The sequence below is a fragment of the Onychostruthus taczanowskii genome, unplaced genomic scaffold (genome assembly GCF_017590055.1).
Source record: "Onychostruthus taczanowskii isolate IOZ18803 unplaced genomic scaffold, ASM1759005v1 scaffold44, whole genome shotgun sequence".
In the NCBI taxonomy this organism is placed as follows: Eukaryota; Metazoa; Chordata; class Aves; order Passeriformes; family Passeridae; genus Onychostruthus; species Onychostruthus taczanowskii.
The window spans coordinates 702,043-719,488 of record NW_024501903.1 but is presented as its reverse complement, the minus strand read 5'-3'; positions in this window follow the sequence as shown (position 1 = coordinate 719,488).

The window sequence follows — 17,446 nt, the reverse complement described above, 5'->3', positions numbered from 1 at the left end:
CGGAGCAGGGGGGAGGGAAAGCAGCACTTGGGATGGCATCAGGGCTGAAATATGTCCCCTCTGAATTCTTGCCATTCTGCAGGTTCCTCAGTCACACCTGAGCAGGGTCTGACGCAGAGCCCCAGGACAACTCCAGCTGCTTGCTTCTGTGGGCTCCGCTGAGCTTGTCGCGGCTCAAAATCCCGAGAGCGAGGATGTCCCGTACGGAACAGCTGTTCCTGCCTCGGGAGAGCCTGTCCCCCGGCCGGTCTCCACCACGGGGAATGCACAGCAGCTAAATCTGGTGCTGAGCCGCTCCGAACCGTGCCACCCTTCCCTGGGGTTGTGGGGAGGGTTCTGGGACCTTTACTTTGTGGCTTGTGTCACACTGACACCTCCCCAGGACCCACAGACACCCCCTGCTGACCTGGCAGCACTTCCCATGCTCTTGGTGCAGATGTCAGAGATGGGAGAGTGGGATGAGTAAGAATTAGAGCTGGGGACTTGAACATACTTTTTCTTTTTATTCTTTTTTTTTTTTTAACTGAGAAGGAATTTCCTTCGAGGGAGCCAGCTGAAAATGTGTTTGGCCCATCTTCAACAAGCCTGTGCCAGAGCAAACTCAGAAACACTGGGCAAGTCACATCCGACACCAGATCTCGCTTTGCAGAGCAGGCTCAGAAATCTCATCTGGCTGGTCTCCAGGGGGACAGCCAGCAGAGGCATTTTCACTGTGGAGCTAGGAGAAGATCTAATGCATGTAAGGTCCACAGCTAGCAGATTTGCTTGCCCATGGCCTTTCAAAAGCACATCCTTTTATTTGTGTAGCCTTGGCTGTGGCCTTTGCCAGGCTGCTGCAAGTTGGTTGGAATAAAGGAGATGAAGAATTTCCTTTGAGACAGGGTTAGCTGATGTTTCCTGACATATGGCCTACCCAAGGGGGACAGGCACCTGCAGAGCTGTTCATTAAATAACGAAAGGTAAGTGAGTGAGACACAGAATTCATCTGTGGGCCTGCAGATTTGCCTTGTTTCGGTCCCCTTTCATCAGCAGGTTTTGCTCTATCTGTATTTAGGTAAATTTTATTGATTTAATTTCAAAAGACATTGTGAGTCTCTCACTAATGTCCATTTCTCAATAGAGAGATAGAAGTCCCGGAGTTAATTAACATACTTATTGCTAGAACCAGCCCTGCTTTGGCACCAGGACACATGCATGCCTCCTGTCAGAAGCTCAGAGCTGAAGGTGCTGATCTGCAGAAGTGTAAAATGATTTCAAATGGACAATCCTTTCACTCCTCTGAACCTCATTACTTCACCGATGCTGGTTGCTGCATTACTTTCATCCCAAGTCTGTGCTCATCCCAAGCATCCCAGTACTTGCCAGGAGGACAGAGGGGCACTTGCTTGCTGTAAGTGTTCAAGTATCAGCAGGGAGAAGATACAGACAGGTGTGGGAAAGCAACAGAAATAAGAAGTAGAATTTAGATCAGTTTAAAAGGCCATAGAACACTACTTCTACCAGGACTTGTGCTGCTGCTCTGTGCCCCATGACAGGTCACTAGTCCTGCCTTCCCTGTCTGCAGAGACACTTTCCCATGAGGTGCAGACTGAGCTAGGGACCTGGCTAAAGTCTCTTTGACTTGGCACTGAGTTTTATGTTTTCTTCTTGCACGAAACACTTTTTTATTTTACAAACTGCAAGGATTGACATATCTCTGCACAAGAACAGCACATTTTTATGTTAAATGTACTTGGAAAACTTAAAGCAAAATAAGGCCTTGTGAGCATATCTGACTCAATAGAAACCCAAGAGCATCCTGAATATGTCAATTATGCTGCTACAGCCTCTACATTTGCTTTGGCTCATGTCTCCCTTCTGAATCATTCTACATTTCAGGGCTGCAATGCCACAAGAGCTGAGATCACTGTCCCTCCCACCTGCCCTGAAGCCCTAGCTAATTAAGCACCAGTTACATGAGCTGTACAGAGCTTGGGATCCCCCTGGGCAGCTCCAGTGCCTCCAGTCATGGAAGATGTGATGTTCTCCTTCTTACTCATGCCTGGTCTCCTACTGTATATTGGTGTTCCAATTTTCATGGCCTTAGGTGCAGTTAGGATATGAAACCAAGGTAGCAGACCTGGGAGGTATCAACATCTCTTTTAGGATTGTTGAACCTGAAGACCTGGCAGAACACACGGTGTGGGTGCTGGTGTGGGTGGCAGTGGGGGTCTGTGTAGCTGCTGGGAGTTTCACTGGCTGAGCACTTCACACTTGATCTCATTGATTTCTGCTGCTTCTGAAGGTGTCTGGGATCTTTCCTACCAGGTGCCCAGAGGCCATAATAAACCAGTGTAGGCACTTGCACTACAAAGTCCCTCTAGGCAGCAGCTGGGGAGGAGGGTGGTGTCACTCCTGGGAGCAGAGCCATCCCCCCGGCTGGACCAGGGAGTGGGGCAGCACGGAGGGAGTCACCTCCCTGGGGGCCCGAGGGGGACAGAGGGAACCTCAGGACCTCACTCCCTGTGGTTTCACAGCAGCAGCACCTCTGAGGGAGCCGCTTATGTCCCCCACAAAACATGTGGCACGGATGTGGCTCGGCAGCAAACCAAGCCTGGCTGGTTTGGTACTGTTTTGTTCCAGACCCAGCACAAATGCTCACTGTTATCTGACAATGCTGAGTATGGTTTTGGTTAATTATTCAAAGACTGTTAATACAGTTGTTTTAAGAAAAAGGCTTTAATAGTACTGTTTTATAATATTTCTCCCCTTTTTTTTTTTTTTGAAGCCTCAAACAAATGCCCTGCTTTGTTTAAACATTTGTAGGGTTGTTGTGATCACTACTGATACTAATGGATTAATCAAAAGACATTTTAAGAGCAAAAAACTGGAAAAATAATGCAGTTTGAAGGATAAGAAGCAAAGTAGCTAAAACATTCCCACATTGCAACATTATCACTCTGTTCCCCTTTTAGCCACTTTGTTCAGCATGTTAATTCTTTAATCATAACTTGAAATTGAATTTGCCTCTTTTAAAGCACCATGCTTTTCTCAGACTTTTCTTTTGGTGATTTTATACATTTTTTCTTTGCTTTCTGTGAGACTGGGCTGTAATCTAGTTAGATCCCTGTGCTTGCCTGGTGTCACAATGACCTTGTACTCTTTATAAATATTGTTAGTGAGTCTGCAAAACAAAAGGGTGTTTTTTTCCCTGCTAGCACACATGGCTTTGCTGAACTGAGAATAGGCAGGGGAAATGAGAATTTATTCCAAAAAACCCTAAATGTGCTGCTACTTTCTGGAGGTTTTAGGTGTGTCATACTGGGCTGAAAAATTCTGAAAGGGGTAAAATAACTTCCCATTGAGAGAATATAGCCAAATTTCATTTGGGTGATCGTAAAAAGAAAAAAAAAAAAAAAAAAAAAAAAAGGAAAAGTATTCATTTTCCCTTTTTCCACCGTTCTCAGCCTAAAGCTGGTCAGAACTGGTCCTTTGCTGTACATAGCAGCCATCCAGAGCCACAAAAAAGTAAGTTAAGACCCCTCAGGGCAGAAAGTTGTAAGGGGATCTATGGTAACACCTACCTAAAAGTCTGGGGGAGGGTCTAGAGAGCCTGCAAACCTTAAATAACATTCGTAAGTGTTTCCTAGCTGCCTTCAATTTTTCCTTCTGTAAATGTAATTTAGGACATAACTTCACATTTTAAGTGGTTCTGGTTCATGAAGGAAGGGAATAGAGGGCCCCTTCTCTTAAATTACTCAGAGTAATAAAAGCCCAACTTATTTTACTGTGCAAAATTTTTCAGTAAGATCAGGGAAAGGTAAAAATTAAAATCTGTGCCACAGCCATAAATTCCTCTCTCCCCTCCACTTTTTTTTTTTTTTAATTCTTTTTCTTTTTACTTGTGCAGTAAAAAAAAAAAAAAAAAAAGAAAAATTGTAAGGGTCAAGAAATGAATGGGCTTAGTTTCCAACAAAGCAGTTTAGGACAAGCTGTTGATCACTATTGTGAGATGGATTTTTCTGCTCATACATCCTTCCTGGAGTCCTTCACACTGTCAGGCCCTCAAAGAGAAGAGTAGTTTGACACTTATGCCAAGAGGAAGATGAAACTGGAAAAAATGATCTGTCAGTGTTGTCAGCACTCCCACAGTCTCCTGGGTCTCACTTGTAGGATTTTACTTTCCATTTTGCCAGAAAAAGGTGTGATCAGTGTAGGCAGAAGAGAAGGCCTGGACAATATTACCACATCTACCACTTTTAGTCTCATTCCAATATACATCTCTTGGAATGTAGTAGACTACTCTGCTCTCACAGATCCTTCACAAAGCTCAGTCTAGCTTCTGTCTCTTGTCTTCAGATTTAAAAGGCACTTGTGGTTACTAGCCAAAGCAATTTCTCTGGCTGTATGGCTAGAAGTTATGGCAAATACAGCTAATTCTCCTCCAGCCTGATGCTGCTATGTGTTTCCCATTTCCCAAAGTGCCTGTCTGTGCCAGGCATGTGCCACCAGCTGAAAGAGATGTGAGAGTCCAGCCTCAGAAATGGAAGGTGGAGTTTTCTCCCTATTCAGTATGAGTTTTCACTTTGAAGAAATAAGTTTGCATATAAAGTTACAGCAAGGCTACACTCCAGATCTACCATGTCTAAGTCCCCTGCAATAATGGATCTTAACTGCTGTTAAAGTAATCTGTGGTATATTTTCTCCCGGAAAGGAGGGGAGGGTTTTTATAACGCTTGCTTCTTTTTCGGTACTTGAACTGTTTCCCCTTCTCTTTAACAAAAGTCATGAGGATTTTTATGGTGGTTATTGCCACAGCACCGAGCTGTCTAACGTCTTGAAATCTCAAATCATGTTGAACCATTTTGCATCATGCATAGCGTTTTAATCTAAATGTGCATATGGAGAAAACACTCCCCCGCCACTGGAAAATTCATCTGGTCCTACAGAGATGTGGTCCCTGTGTGACATTCCCCAAACTTGTTCCTAGGCAAATTTTCCAAAGAATTCCCACTTAAGTGTAATTTAGAAAACCACAGGTCCCCGTGACTCCTCTGCCAGTTCAGTTGTCAATACCTGGGAGTACAGCCACTCCTCCAGCACTCTGATATTAGGTTTTGACCATAACATTTGGATTGGACTAGGCTCAAGGTACGTTTTCCATGTTCCTTCCATGGTTTTCACCCATCTTGCTCCAAGACCAGTGGATCAATGCACAGTCTCATAAGGGTCTTCAATATCTTGTGAGGATGTGGCAGATGAGTAGAGGGTGAGCTGGTAGGGAAAGTTGCCACAGAACAAGGCATAAAGAAACTGTTGGGACACCTCGGCAAGGGTGTAAGTTACAAAAAGAGCAGGTGATGGATTTTGGCAGGGGGGAAGAAAGTTAGAGGTTTCTCGGTCGCATTAAATGCAGACTCAGGCTGCCTTAAGGGGGTTATAGGCCCTGGAATACTAAACCTTGAAGACCCCTTGACATACCTAAGGCTGGAAGAAGAATGTAGTGGTCTCCTTTTCCAGTCACCGGCTCTGGTATCTGGGATTCCAGCAGCCCAAATGTGCCAGGAATTAAGTCTCCCCAGACAGAGATAACATAGCAGAGCTCTGATCAAGGGACTGATATCAAAGGAGCAAATCTTTCAGCCCCGGGGATGAATCATCCGAGCAGTTTATTCCAACCTTTTCTCCTCCTTTCAAGTATCAGGTTCAATTGCAGCAAGGGCAGCACAAAAGGCTTCGTCATTCTAGGTGCTGAAAAGGCAGGGAAAACACAACCGGGAGGAATGGAATTCACAGGTGATACAAGGCTGGGAGTGTGTTGCAAATACCACAGAGAACAAAGAAGTGATGTAAAAGGAACCTATCTTGCTTGGGCAGGGAGGAAGAAGAAAAGATGGGGGCTGGTCATGCACCTGAGGAGAAAGGATCCCCAAGGTTAAGTATTCAAAGGGAGATGTCTAGAAAGCACAGCATGGGAGGGGTTTAAAAAAAAAAAAAAAAAAAAAAAAAAAAAAAGGTAGGCAAAAGGCATGCACGTTTGCCAGCTGAGATATACCAAATTCAAACAATGGCAATATTATTTTGCAGACATTCAAGCACTTGACAAAAATCCTTGTAATCTTCCTCTTGGCAAAAGTGTCAAACTGCTCTTCTCTTTGAGGGCCTGACTGTGTGAAGGACTCCAGGAAGGATGTATGAGCAGAAAAATCCATCTCACAATAATGATCAACAGCTTGTCCTAAACTGCTTTGTTGGAAACTAAGCCCATTCATTTCTTGACCCTTACAATTTTTTTACTACACAGATAAAAAGGAAAAAAAAAAAAAAAAAAAAAAAAAAAAAAAAAAAAATAAAAAAAGGGGGGGGGGGGGGGGGGGTTTTTGGGTGGGGCTACACCAAGAAAAAAAAAGAAAAAAAAAAAAAAAAAAAAAAAAAAAAAAAAAAAGATTAAAAAAAAGGAGGAGTGGAGAGAGGCATTTATGGCTGTGGCACAGATTTTAATTTTTACCTTTCCCTGATCTTACTGAAAAATTTTGCACAGTAAAATAAGTTGGGCTTTTATTACTCTGAGTAAACTAATTTTCCTGCATGGGCAGACTGAGGCTGCATTTGGGATCAGGAAAGGGCCTGTACTTGTACATCATGGGCCACTCCTTGGCTAAGCAGAAACAGGTTATCATTGCAAAAAACCTGTGCTTAAAGCTAAAAGGCACTACTAATACTGCCCACAGTTATGGTGAGGTTACACAAAGAAGGTCACATTCTGTTCTGCATGCCCTGCAAAATGTGAAGATGAGGAGGAAAGAGAAGCCCAGGGAAGAGCAGCAAGCACAGGAGTGTTATAGACCAGCTTCTCTCTGCCAAGCAAGTATCAAACCAGAACTGCAGCATCTCAGGCTCTCTGCTTCTCAGCAATATGTGGATCTAATCTCTGTTTGCATACAGGGGGAGATCTGTCTTGTCTGAAGGCATTCCCACTGCCTGTTCCACTCAAATTGTCCTACCTCCTTCAAAGCAGGTGAGGACACGTGGAAAAGGCTGAACTGGAAGGCACGATTCTGGGAACTCTGATGAGAGCAGATGAGGCTGTGTGCCACTTCAGCTCCAGCAGTTATTCACAGTCATCTCACCTGAACAGAGATGAGCTGGAGGGCCAAGCTTGGTCCCGTCCTCTGCCTCATCAGTGCAGGTCATGTCAGCTGATCCTTCAACAGGCTTTCCTGGGACATCAGTCACATAATTGCTGGATCTCAATAAACTAGGTTGTCAATGGGTCTGCTTCCCTCATGAAGCTGAATTAGCTCTGCAGGGAAAACAGGAGCAAGACCATTGACTCTGCAGAAAGATAATTTATCTCTGGAGCCTGTAGCTCAGGTGCATGCCAGGAGCCACAGAACTTCTGCTGAGCTGTAGTCTGGCTTGGGATATGGTTTGGTGCATGGGGATTTGAGTGGAAGGGAAGGAATTGCATGTTTTGTGGGGTGGTGGCATAGCACTCATATTTCAGAGTGCCCTGTGCTTTGGCATGACACGATTTACCCCTATGAGTTGTCAGCTGCCCTAAAAATGCTTACTGATGATTTCATTGCACAATATCAGCCATATATATATATATATATATATATATATATATATATATATATATATATATATATATATATATATATATATATATATATATATATATATATATATATATATATATATATATATATATATATATATATATATATATATATATATATATATATATATATATATATATATATATATATATATATATATATATACACACACATATACACACACACGGCCTCTTTCAGCTATGAGGCATCTGGGAAACACATGCTGCCAGCATGTTGCCACATAACCAGGCATGTTTCCATGCCTGGAAAACAGGGTAACACAGAGTCAGCACACTCCATGAGGCTGCACTCCCTAGCTTGTGTTTCCCCCAGGGCACTGTGCTATAGCAGGAATGAGGCACCTCAGGAGCAAGGAAGAAATTCATGGCCCAAGGGTAATCAGCTTGTGGGGATGTAATGTTAAACTCATTGGGAAGACAACATGGGGAGTGGAGGAGGGGAGGGATGGGGGTTGGTGGCCTGTGAAAATCTCAGCATGAAAAAAAGCAGGAAAGATTTTTTTTTAATTAAATTATGGGATTCTTTTGGGAAAATACCACATAGTAGAAGGAAGGACCAAATGTGTTCAGGGGCACAAGAAAATTGTTGAGGTACAAGACAGGACCCAGAGGTGACCAGGTAATGCAAGCCCGTCTTCATCCATACTTTTAGCTTACCCATCTCTGTGCAGTTTTGGCCCCTTTTTTGTGATAGCTGAGCCACTGATGCAGACAAATCACCCAAAGACAGTGTTAGCAAAGAGCATTCAGTCTTTTCAACTCTAGTAATAGAGGCTTCCATGTACAAATACAGTCTCAAGTCTCTGACTGCTGCTGGAAGAGACCTTGGCACTGCCTTGCACTCTGCCTGCAAGGCACCAAGTACATCAGAGGCAAACCACTGGCTCAGCAGGAATTTTGTGTCCCCTTTGCTACAGAGGCCACTGAGAGTTTTGTGTGGGGACTAGGTCATTCGGGGGATCTGGGTGAAAACCTTGACTCCATCTCTTGCAAAGCTGGCCTTGTGTGCATGGTTGTATGATTAGAGTAATTCAGCTTTTGCCTTTAGTTTCCCTGCAGAAGAAAGGAATTTACAGACCTGCAAGCGGGGATCAGGGCTGCCAGAAGGTCTCCCTAGATGGGGCTGGGGGTGTGGACACTCTGTACCTTTTCGTAACACTACTGGCAAGAATCAAGCAGTGTTTGTGCAACCAGAGTGCTCACATCCACAGCTCACACATCACACATGGGCTCAGCATGGCTGTGCTCCAAAACCTTCCTGGCAGCACCTGGTTCAGAGAGAGCAGGGGCAATGCAATCGCTTTGGCTCCCACATCATCCAGTCAGCCGGCCCTGCAGCTGCCCAGCACTTCCAGCCCGGAAGTGCTTTGCACTGTGCAGGGAGATTATAACCCCTTTCCTTGTGTCCCTCCTTCACCTTCCTTCCTTTCATCTCAGGCATGATAAGAAGATGAGGAACCACAGTCTGTGTTATGCCTCTGCAGTGTCCTTCATGTCAGGGCACTGCACCAAGCAAAGGCACCCAGTACTCCGCACATCCAGTGTGCATCACAGCTTCCCAGAAGCCTTGCATTTCCACGGTCTCTATTTTTAAAGTGTCACTAATGTGTTCTGACCCTGCCTTCAGCAGGACAAAGCATGCTCTCTCAGCTCAGTTTAGTTAATAAAAAGGTTAAGTCCCAGTCAAGGAAAAAACATGGAAATGTCTTTTCAAGAACCAACATTGTGCACTAAATCTTTGCTAAAGCCTAATTTATAGTCAGCCCTGTTAGCTACTCTGTCCTCACATACACAGTCAGTCAGGAAGTGGACTTTCCAGTCACAAAGAAAATGTTTCTCTTCCCTTACTTCTACTTTTTTTCCCCATTTTTATTTTCTTAATTTCCTTTTTTTTCCCCCGGTTACATTTGGAAAAATAAATCAGACTTGTTCACAGGAAAAGATGGCTCTAAACAGTCTTTTTGGAAACCACTAATATGTGTACACATACACAAAACCATACACTAATATGACACGTATAACTTTTGTTTGTATGTCTGACTAGAGTATTACAACACACACCATGACCTGTGAATTACATATGATCAGTGTGAATGCAACTCTTGCATCAGAATGAGAAAAAGGAGGAGCACAAAGGTGGTGGGGTGCTGCTCCACAAAAGCTTTGTCTCTTTCACAAAATAAGGAAATATACTGGCAAGTATTCCTCCCAGCATTTCAGCATGGATAAGTTTTTCTGAGATGGACAAGCCCTGCAGGTTCCAGCAGTGGTGGTGTCTGCCCACACCGGGCTTTGCTGACATTGCCCTTGGCCAGTTCTGTTGGGATCTCGTCTTGCAGTACCTACCACAGGTAGGAAGATACCTCTGCTTTGTGCTTATGGCCAGGCTGCTCTGATTTGCCACTGAGAGACCTTCATTCCAGCTGAGCCAGCTGTATCTTGCATGCCCATCACTTTTACCTGCCTGTGGCACTTAGAAGCTCCTGTGCATTTTATCAGTTCCCACTGAGCCCTTTATGCAGGTTGCTCTGAATGGCAGCTGACAATAAATTCCAACGGCTGATACTGTGTGAAAAATGTGTGTTTTGGTCATGTTTTTCTTTGGGTTCATGTGAAAAATCTCATTCTGCAGACAATTGTGCATACTATTTTCTGTTTTGCAGGATGTGAGTAACTTTCTGAAGATGTTGATTACTCACATCCTGTGGGGCAGTTGCAATCTGGTCTACACAGATCTAAGACACAGTATTAAATGTGCTGCTTTCATAACCCAGAGAAAATATACCTATGGGGTGCTTAATTGAAATTTTCAAAGGCCACCTGTCATCTCTGACCAGACCCAGCTCCCTCATTGTGGTGGTTGTTAGAACTTGACAGTGCTGAATTTACCAAATCAAGTGCAATCTCTGTGCCAATATGATGCAGCTACATGGCTGAAAAAGTGCTGTGATGCAGCTGGAGATAGCAGCAGGACAGGTCCCTACTAAAAAAAAACACCCCACAGTTAATAAATACACGTGGGTGTAGAAACTCGGTAAGAAATACTGAGGCAACATTTGTCCTTCCTGCTGTCCTCCAGCAGTGACTGTCAGCCCGAGTGTAGCTCTGCACTTTTATTTGACAGTGTGAAGATCTCATCCAGATGGGCATGAACTTTGCTCACCGACTTCCCTCGGGCCGTCCCTCTGCTGATGAAAATATCCAGGTGCCATGAAGGGCAGTGTTTAGCCAGGATCACCCAGCCGGCCAGCAGGAGAGTGGGATGCGAGCTGCTCCGAGCGCCTGCTCTGCCCAGGAGGTGGCACTGCCAGCTTTGCTCCCGGACCGGGCGCTTCTTGCGCAAACACAGCCCGGCCAGCAGTTCCTGCTCGAGCCCCGCCTGCCAAGCACCACCCCGTGATAAAACCCAAGTCATCTACCCTGTTCTGTTTGCTCAGCTTTCACCCTGATTGTCCCTTCTCCCAGCAAGATTGCTCAGGTCAAAAGCCCAGAGAAGACATTGCACACTGGCACAATTTCGTGCTGCACCCAAAACGCCCAGCCACCTTTTCTCGCCATCCCCCTCCCTTTCCTGTCTTTCTCTCCTTCTCAGCTCTGATCTGCCAGAAGTGAGTAGATGCTCCAAACATGTGTTTTGTTTTGATGTATTGCTGTCTGTTTTTAACTTGCACATCCAAAATTTTTGCAAGTGCACTGGTGTTTTCCCAGCCTTCTCATCAATGGCTATCAAGCTCTGCTTTATCCACAGGACAGAGAGGCCCAGAGCACACCGAGTCCTGTTTCTAGCTGCTGAAACAAGATTAGCATTCAGCATGCCACTTATTCCAAAGCTGTCAGCATTTTTTGTTCATTCCCACCACCTCAGTGTGCTTGGCAGCCATCTCTGTACCCACAGAACGCTCTTGGATGGACATGAAAGAATCCTTTTGGAGGGAGCATGGTGACAAAAAGACAAAGGCTGCCGGGTGACAGCAAGTGCTGAGCTGCACATTCTTGGTGGATATAGGCTAGAGTTTATTTACCCCCTCTGCCTCATGGCTGCCTGTTCCCAGCCCACCTTGCAATCATAATGCCATGACTAAAACATGGGGTCTCACAGCAAGACACTTAAATAGTTAAAACAACCTGGTGGCCACTCCACCTCACTTCAAACAGCTCCACTCATAGCCACACCACTTTCAAGGATTCTCCTACAGAATGTAATTTCAACCACCATTGCCTTCAGAGATCTGACCACTCTTCTTTGCATTCTTCTCTCTCCTTATCACACACAGCTCCCTCCTGTCTCCTGCTGTAACTGCCAGACACACTGCCAGCAAGTGACCCAGTGCTCTGGGTATATCATAATCCTTCTGGCTACCTCACTACAGGGACCATTTCCTCACAGCCCTAGGACTCCACTCCAGAGTCACTCACTGTCTCCTGCTGTGTTCATCGCTCAGGGCTTCACTCCATTCCATCCTTCCTTGGCTTCCTCTTACTCAGCTCCCTAAACATCATCTTCAGTATCAAATCAACCTTGCCCCGATCCACCAGTGCCATGCTGACTGCTCTGGGATGGCAGAAAGTGCTTGCTGGGCTTTGGGAGTGCAATGGCCTTCTGCATGGACAGCCTCCCTTGTGTCCACGTTCAAGTAACACCAGAGAAGGAAGGTAGGCAACTATTTGTGTGCCAGCAGTGCCATCAGTCACTCTTCCACTGATTTGCAGCATCGGAGCATTGTAAAAAGACACTGGCACAGCACAGCTGTTTGTCCTGGCCAACACTGTGCAAGACAGCATCTTCAAACAAATTTAGTGGGGTTTTTTTTTGTTTGTTTGTTTGTTTTTTTTTTTTGTTGTTGTTTTGTTTTGTTTTGTTTTGTTGGGTTTTTTTTTTTTTGTTTTGTTTTTTTGGTTTTTTTGGGTTTTTTTTTGGTGCAGCAAGTCTGGTAATTTTGAGTGAAACTCATCCTAACTAAGGAAGGAGCTTCACAATGAATTCAAGTGCAAAAAGCATGTGTGTAAGAGCTGGAAAAAAAGGTTATGGAGAAGGAGGTTAGAAGCATTGCTTGGGTACAGAAGGACAAAATCAGAAAGGCCTTAGAGCCCAGCTGGAGGAGAAACTTACATGGAATAGGATGGGTGACAAAGAGATTGTGCAACTATCCCAGTACCCAGTCCAGGCAAAATACAGGTCTCTTGAGGAGTGGGGAGACAAAGTAGTGACCAATGTCTCAGCCTTAGATGAGGCTGAAGTACTCAAAGCCTTCCTTGCTATAGTCTGTAGAAGCAAAGCCTGCTCCAAGATTTCCAAACACATCATAATGGTTTGTAAAACTGAGGGACAGCAAGGAGTGGGGCAGCACCAGGCTTGATACTACTTAGGGAGGTTGAATATATTACAGTGCATGAGATTGAACAGGATACACTTCAAGGGTGCTAGGACATTTCTGAAGCTGCTGAAAAAATTGCCTGATGTGGTTATGAGACCAGAGTCTTTCATCTGTCATCCCTGGCAGCTGGAAAAAATGCTAATGTTGCACACAGCTGTGCAGACCAGCCAGGATGAGTCAGTGAACCCCAGACCAGCCATCCTTACCTCAGTGCTGTGTCCTCTTGTCACCCAGCGCCACATGCACCAAGGACAAGGATGTGGTCAGGAAAGGGTGGTGCTGGTTTACCAAGGGCAAACTGACTGCCTTTTGAAATGAAAGGACTGGCTGTATGGATTAGGGGAGAGTGGCTGATGTGATGCACTTTGACAGGAGTTACACTGTAGGCACAGCATCCTCCTTTGGAAAGAGGGGGAGGTATGGCAGCAAACCACTACTCAGCATACTGGGAACTGGAAGATGCAAAATATCCCAGTGATTGTGAATGACGCCATCAGCAGCTCCTCTGAACTCAGGCTGGTGTCCTGTGACATTGCCCAAAGGCTGCTCTGAGCAGCCTGTCATGCTCTTCACACCCTGACACATGGTGGAACACATCAGAAAGAGTAAGTGTTGCACCTACACAGACTGGTTGTGCAATAAAATATTCTGTAGCACTGAACGTTGCTCTGGAGACAGAGAAAAAGCTTGACAGACTATCCCAAGTCATAATTAATTGACCAAATTTTAGCAAATTTCCCCCAACCTTTTCATGAGCAATACCTGGGAACAAAAGAAGCATCCCACATCTATTACCACCACATACTTCTGATGTTCTGCTGATGTTCTACATCCACTGAATGTTGCTTTACTTGAGCATGTAATTTGTAGAGATGCATTTGCCCATGAAATGTTTGGCACCTTCAAGAGACCGGAGATGTCAATGGAAAATTCATAACCAGGGAGACAGAGTGAGGAGGAAAGTCTTCACACTAGTTTCAGCTTATGCATAATGGTTATCAGCTATTCCTTACAAACTATCCAACAGTGCATCTATCTAGGCAGAAGCTGCTGGGCCCACAAGGCCACTGTTCTGGCCATGCTGGGACTGCCAACAGGATGCTTCAGTGCTGACGACAGGAGCTAAGAGAGCAGGCCTTACAGGTTGCCTAGCATTCTTCTGTGCACTGAGGCGTGGAACTGGCTGGAGAGATACTGGGATAGCTGGGTCAGACACTGGGAGGTAGAATGGCAAAGTGCAGCATGCCAAAATCTGCAGGTTAATATGGATCTGGAGTGGCTGGAGATGAGACCCTACAGTAGGTAGTCACCCACTTTCTGCCCTGTGTCACAGGGTGCTTCAGAGAACAAGGCATTGTTGTTTCCTCACTGCAAAGAAGTGCCACATTCAGATTTCTGTCCAGCTGGAAATGAGGGGTTGGTATTACAAGCACAGACAGGAAAGATGGAAAGGAGGAAGCTTATGGCTTCCAGTTCTCAGGTGATCAAGCTAGAATGGGAAATCCCATGTAACAGGACTATTTTGGAGGAACAGTTGATTTTAATGGGCAAATAGAGAGAAGGAGATGGGGTAGAGTCATGAGGAACTCTGCTCCAGTGTTGACACCTTGTCACAATTCACTCATAAAAACCCGTCGTAAGCTTCCCTTACAGAGACGCTGCTTCTCTTCACAGTAAGCACAGGCCTAGCTGCTAAGTGATCATGGTCACTCCCTCATCACCACTCAGACTCCAGAGCTCTGTAAGAAAGGGAATAAAAGCTTTCTGAGGGCTCAATATCTGTCCATCAAGGTTTCAATGTGGATCAAGGGGGCAGACACAGGGGACAATTTCAGATGATGTTGTTTTAAAAAATGGGAGTGATAGGAAGTCTGGCTGAATCACAGAAATATCTTCTATCCCAGCTGCACTTTTAACAACGTACTACCTTGAGCAAGCAATGATATCTGTGCAACCAAAGTGTTCGCACCCACAAACCACACATCAGATAAGTTTTTATTTCATAAGAAAGACGTGGACTCTAATATGGATCTCAGCTGGGCTTTGCAGCGTTGGTGGGAAGCCACTTCAAACATGGTTTTCATGGCTGTGCTCCAAAAACCTTCCCAGGAGCACCCGGTTCAGAGAGTCCAGGAGCAGAAGCAGTGCAAACCCTCTGGATCCATCCAGATCTTCCAGTCCTGCACTCCTGTGCATTAGTACCAGGAGAAGATCATGCCTTACCTTTGTGCTCCTCTTTCCTCACCTTGTCCTTCCAAGTCAGGCAAGATAAGGAGATGAGGAGCCATGCTAGGCCTGCGCAGTGTCACTCACGTCTGCACCAGCCAATGCCCCCGGTGACTGCAGATCGGGCGCCAGGGCAGTGCATTCGGGACCATTCCCATGTCCCTTTTGGCCTCCAGACCAGAGAGGGCTGCCAGGGAACTGAGGTGTGTCCAGCCTGCCCAGTTCAAGTTGGCTGGTTCTGGCTCCTAAGAGCTGTCAGCATTTCCAGGCATGAGTCCCATCCTTCCCTCCCTGTCAACCTTGTCTGCAGAATTCACTCCTTTAAGTCTTCCCTTGAGCTTTAGATTTCTTCAGTCTCTATTTTTAAAGTGTCACTAATTTGTTTTGAGCCTGCCTTCAGCAGAACAAAACCAGTTAATAAAAATTAAGTCGTAGTCGAGGAAAAAAAAATGAAACTATATTTTCAAGAGCCAGCACTCTTGCACTAAATCTTTGTTAAAGCTTAATTTCTAGTCAGCCCTGGTGTTTCTTCCTTTGGCTGCTCCGTTCTCACACACACAGCCAGTCAGGAAGTGGACTTTCCAGTCACAAGGAAAAATGTTTCTCTCCCTTCACTTCTATTTTTTTCCTTCCTTTTTTGGTTTTGCCTCGTTTTCTTTTTTGTGTGTGTTTGGAAACACCAAAACCTTACACTAATACAACACTTTTAACTTTTTTGTGTATATGTGTGTGACCAAAGCATGACAACACACACCATGACCTGTGAATTACATATGATCAGTGTGAATGCAACTCTTGCATCAGAATGAGAAAAAGGAGGAGCATAAAGGTGGTGGGGTGTTGCTCCATCACTCCATAAAAATTTGGTCTCTGACACGAAATAAGGAAGCTGAAAAGTATTCCTCTCAACATTTCTGCATGGATAAGTTTTTCTGAGGTGGACAAGCCCTGCAGGTTCCAGCAGTGGTGGTGTCTGCCCACACCGGGCTTTGCTGACATTGCCCTTGGCCAGTTCTGTTGGGATCTCGTCTTGCAGTACCTACCACAGGTAGGAAGATACCTCTGCTTTGTGCTTATGGCCAGGCTGCTCTGATTTGCCACTGAGAGACCTTCATTCCAGCTGAGCCAGCTGTATCTTGCATGCCCATCACTTTTACCTGCCTGTGGCTCTCAAGAGGCATTTTTAGAGCCATCTTTCAAGCAAGCAGAACCCAATCTTTGCGGACCAAGCGGTGAGGTCATACTGCCAGAAACACTGTGACTCTGACATAGCTGTTTGTTTCAGCTGCAAAGATGCTTGTGGACACATGGTGGAGGTGGCACCTCTATTTCTCTTTTTCTGAAGAACTGATGACCTCTTCTTGCCTGTGATTCACAAGCTTCTGGAGTCCTATAGGGCTTCATTTTATTTTGCGTGCAGGTCAAGGGCCCATACTTTGGTTGTCTTCAGTCTTTCCCTTCCTCAATCTTACACCTGCTTCTTTCAAAGTTCATATTCCTCTCTTTTAGATCCTGTTCCACCTTTTCAGACTTATAAATATCTTATCTTCCTTCCAGATTTTGGGATTTTTTTGGTTTTTTTTTTTTTCTCTTCCCTCATTGTCCTGCTACACAGCTGTGTCCCTGTCCCTCCACACCTTCACCACTGCTCCTAGCTTTCATCCTCTCCTGGTTCTGCATCCTTATGCCTTCCTCAGTGGAAAATTATTCTGGTGGCTTTCCTCTAAACCTTGAGGACTCTTTAGGTCATATACTGGACTCACAGCAGAGTTTTTACCTTAAGACTTTCACTGTGGGTTTTGATCCATACCAGAGAAGAGACCACTTTGCAAGAAATAAGCAGAGCAAAGGGGAGAAAAAACTAGTCCAGACCCCAAGGAATTTAATGTAGCAAGATAATATGCAGTTTGAGTGACAATGGCACTTGGTGACAGGAATATAAAGGAAGTGACGATAAACATCTGAGTTTGTTTGTGATGGAGAATCAAATTTGTTAATGGAAGGCAAATTTGTTCATGATGGAGAAGACTAAAAAACAGGGTGAAACAGAGACCAGAGATGAAAAAACAGGGTGCTGTTTGATCAGGTTGGTCTAGTGATAGTTTAGTTTTAACGTGGATGACCGGTTGCTAGTTCAGAACAGGATCTGCAGTGGTCCCACAATGCATGTCACAGTGGCTGGCACACCAGGATGACTGCCTTACACAAATCCATGTGACCT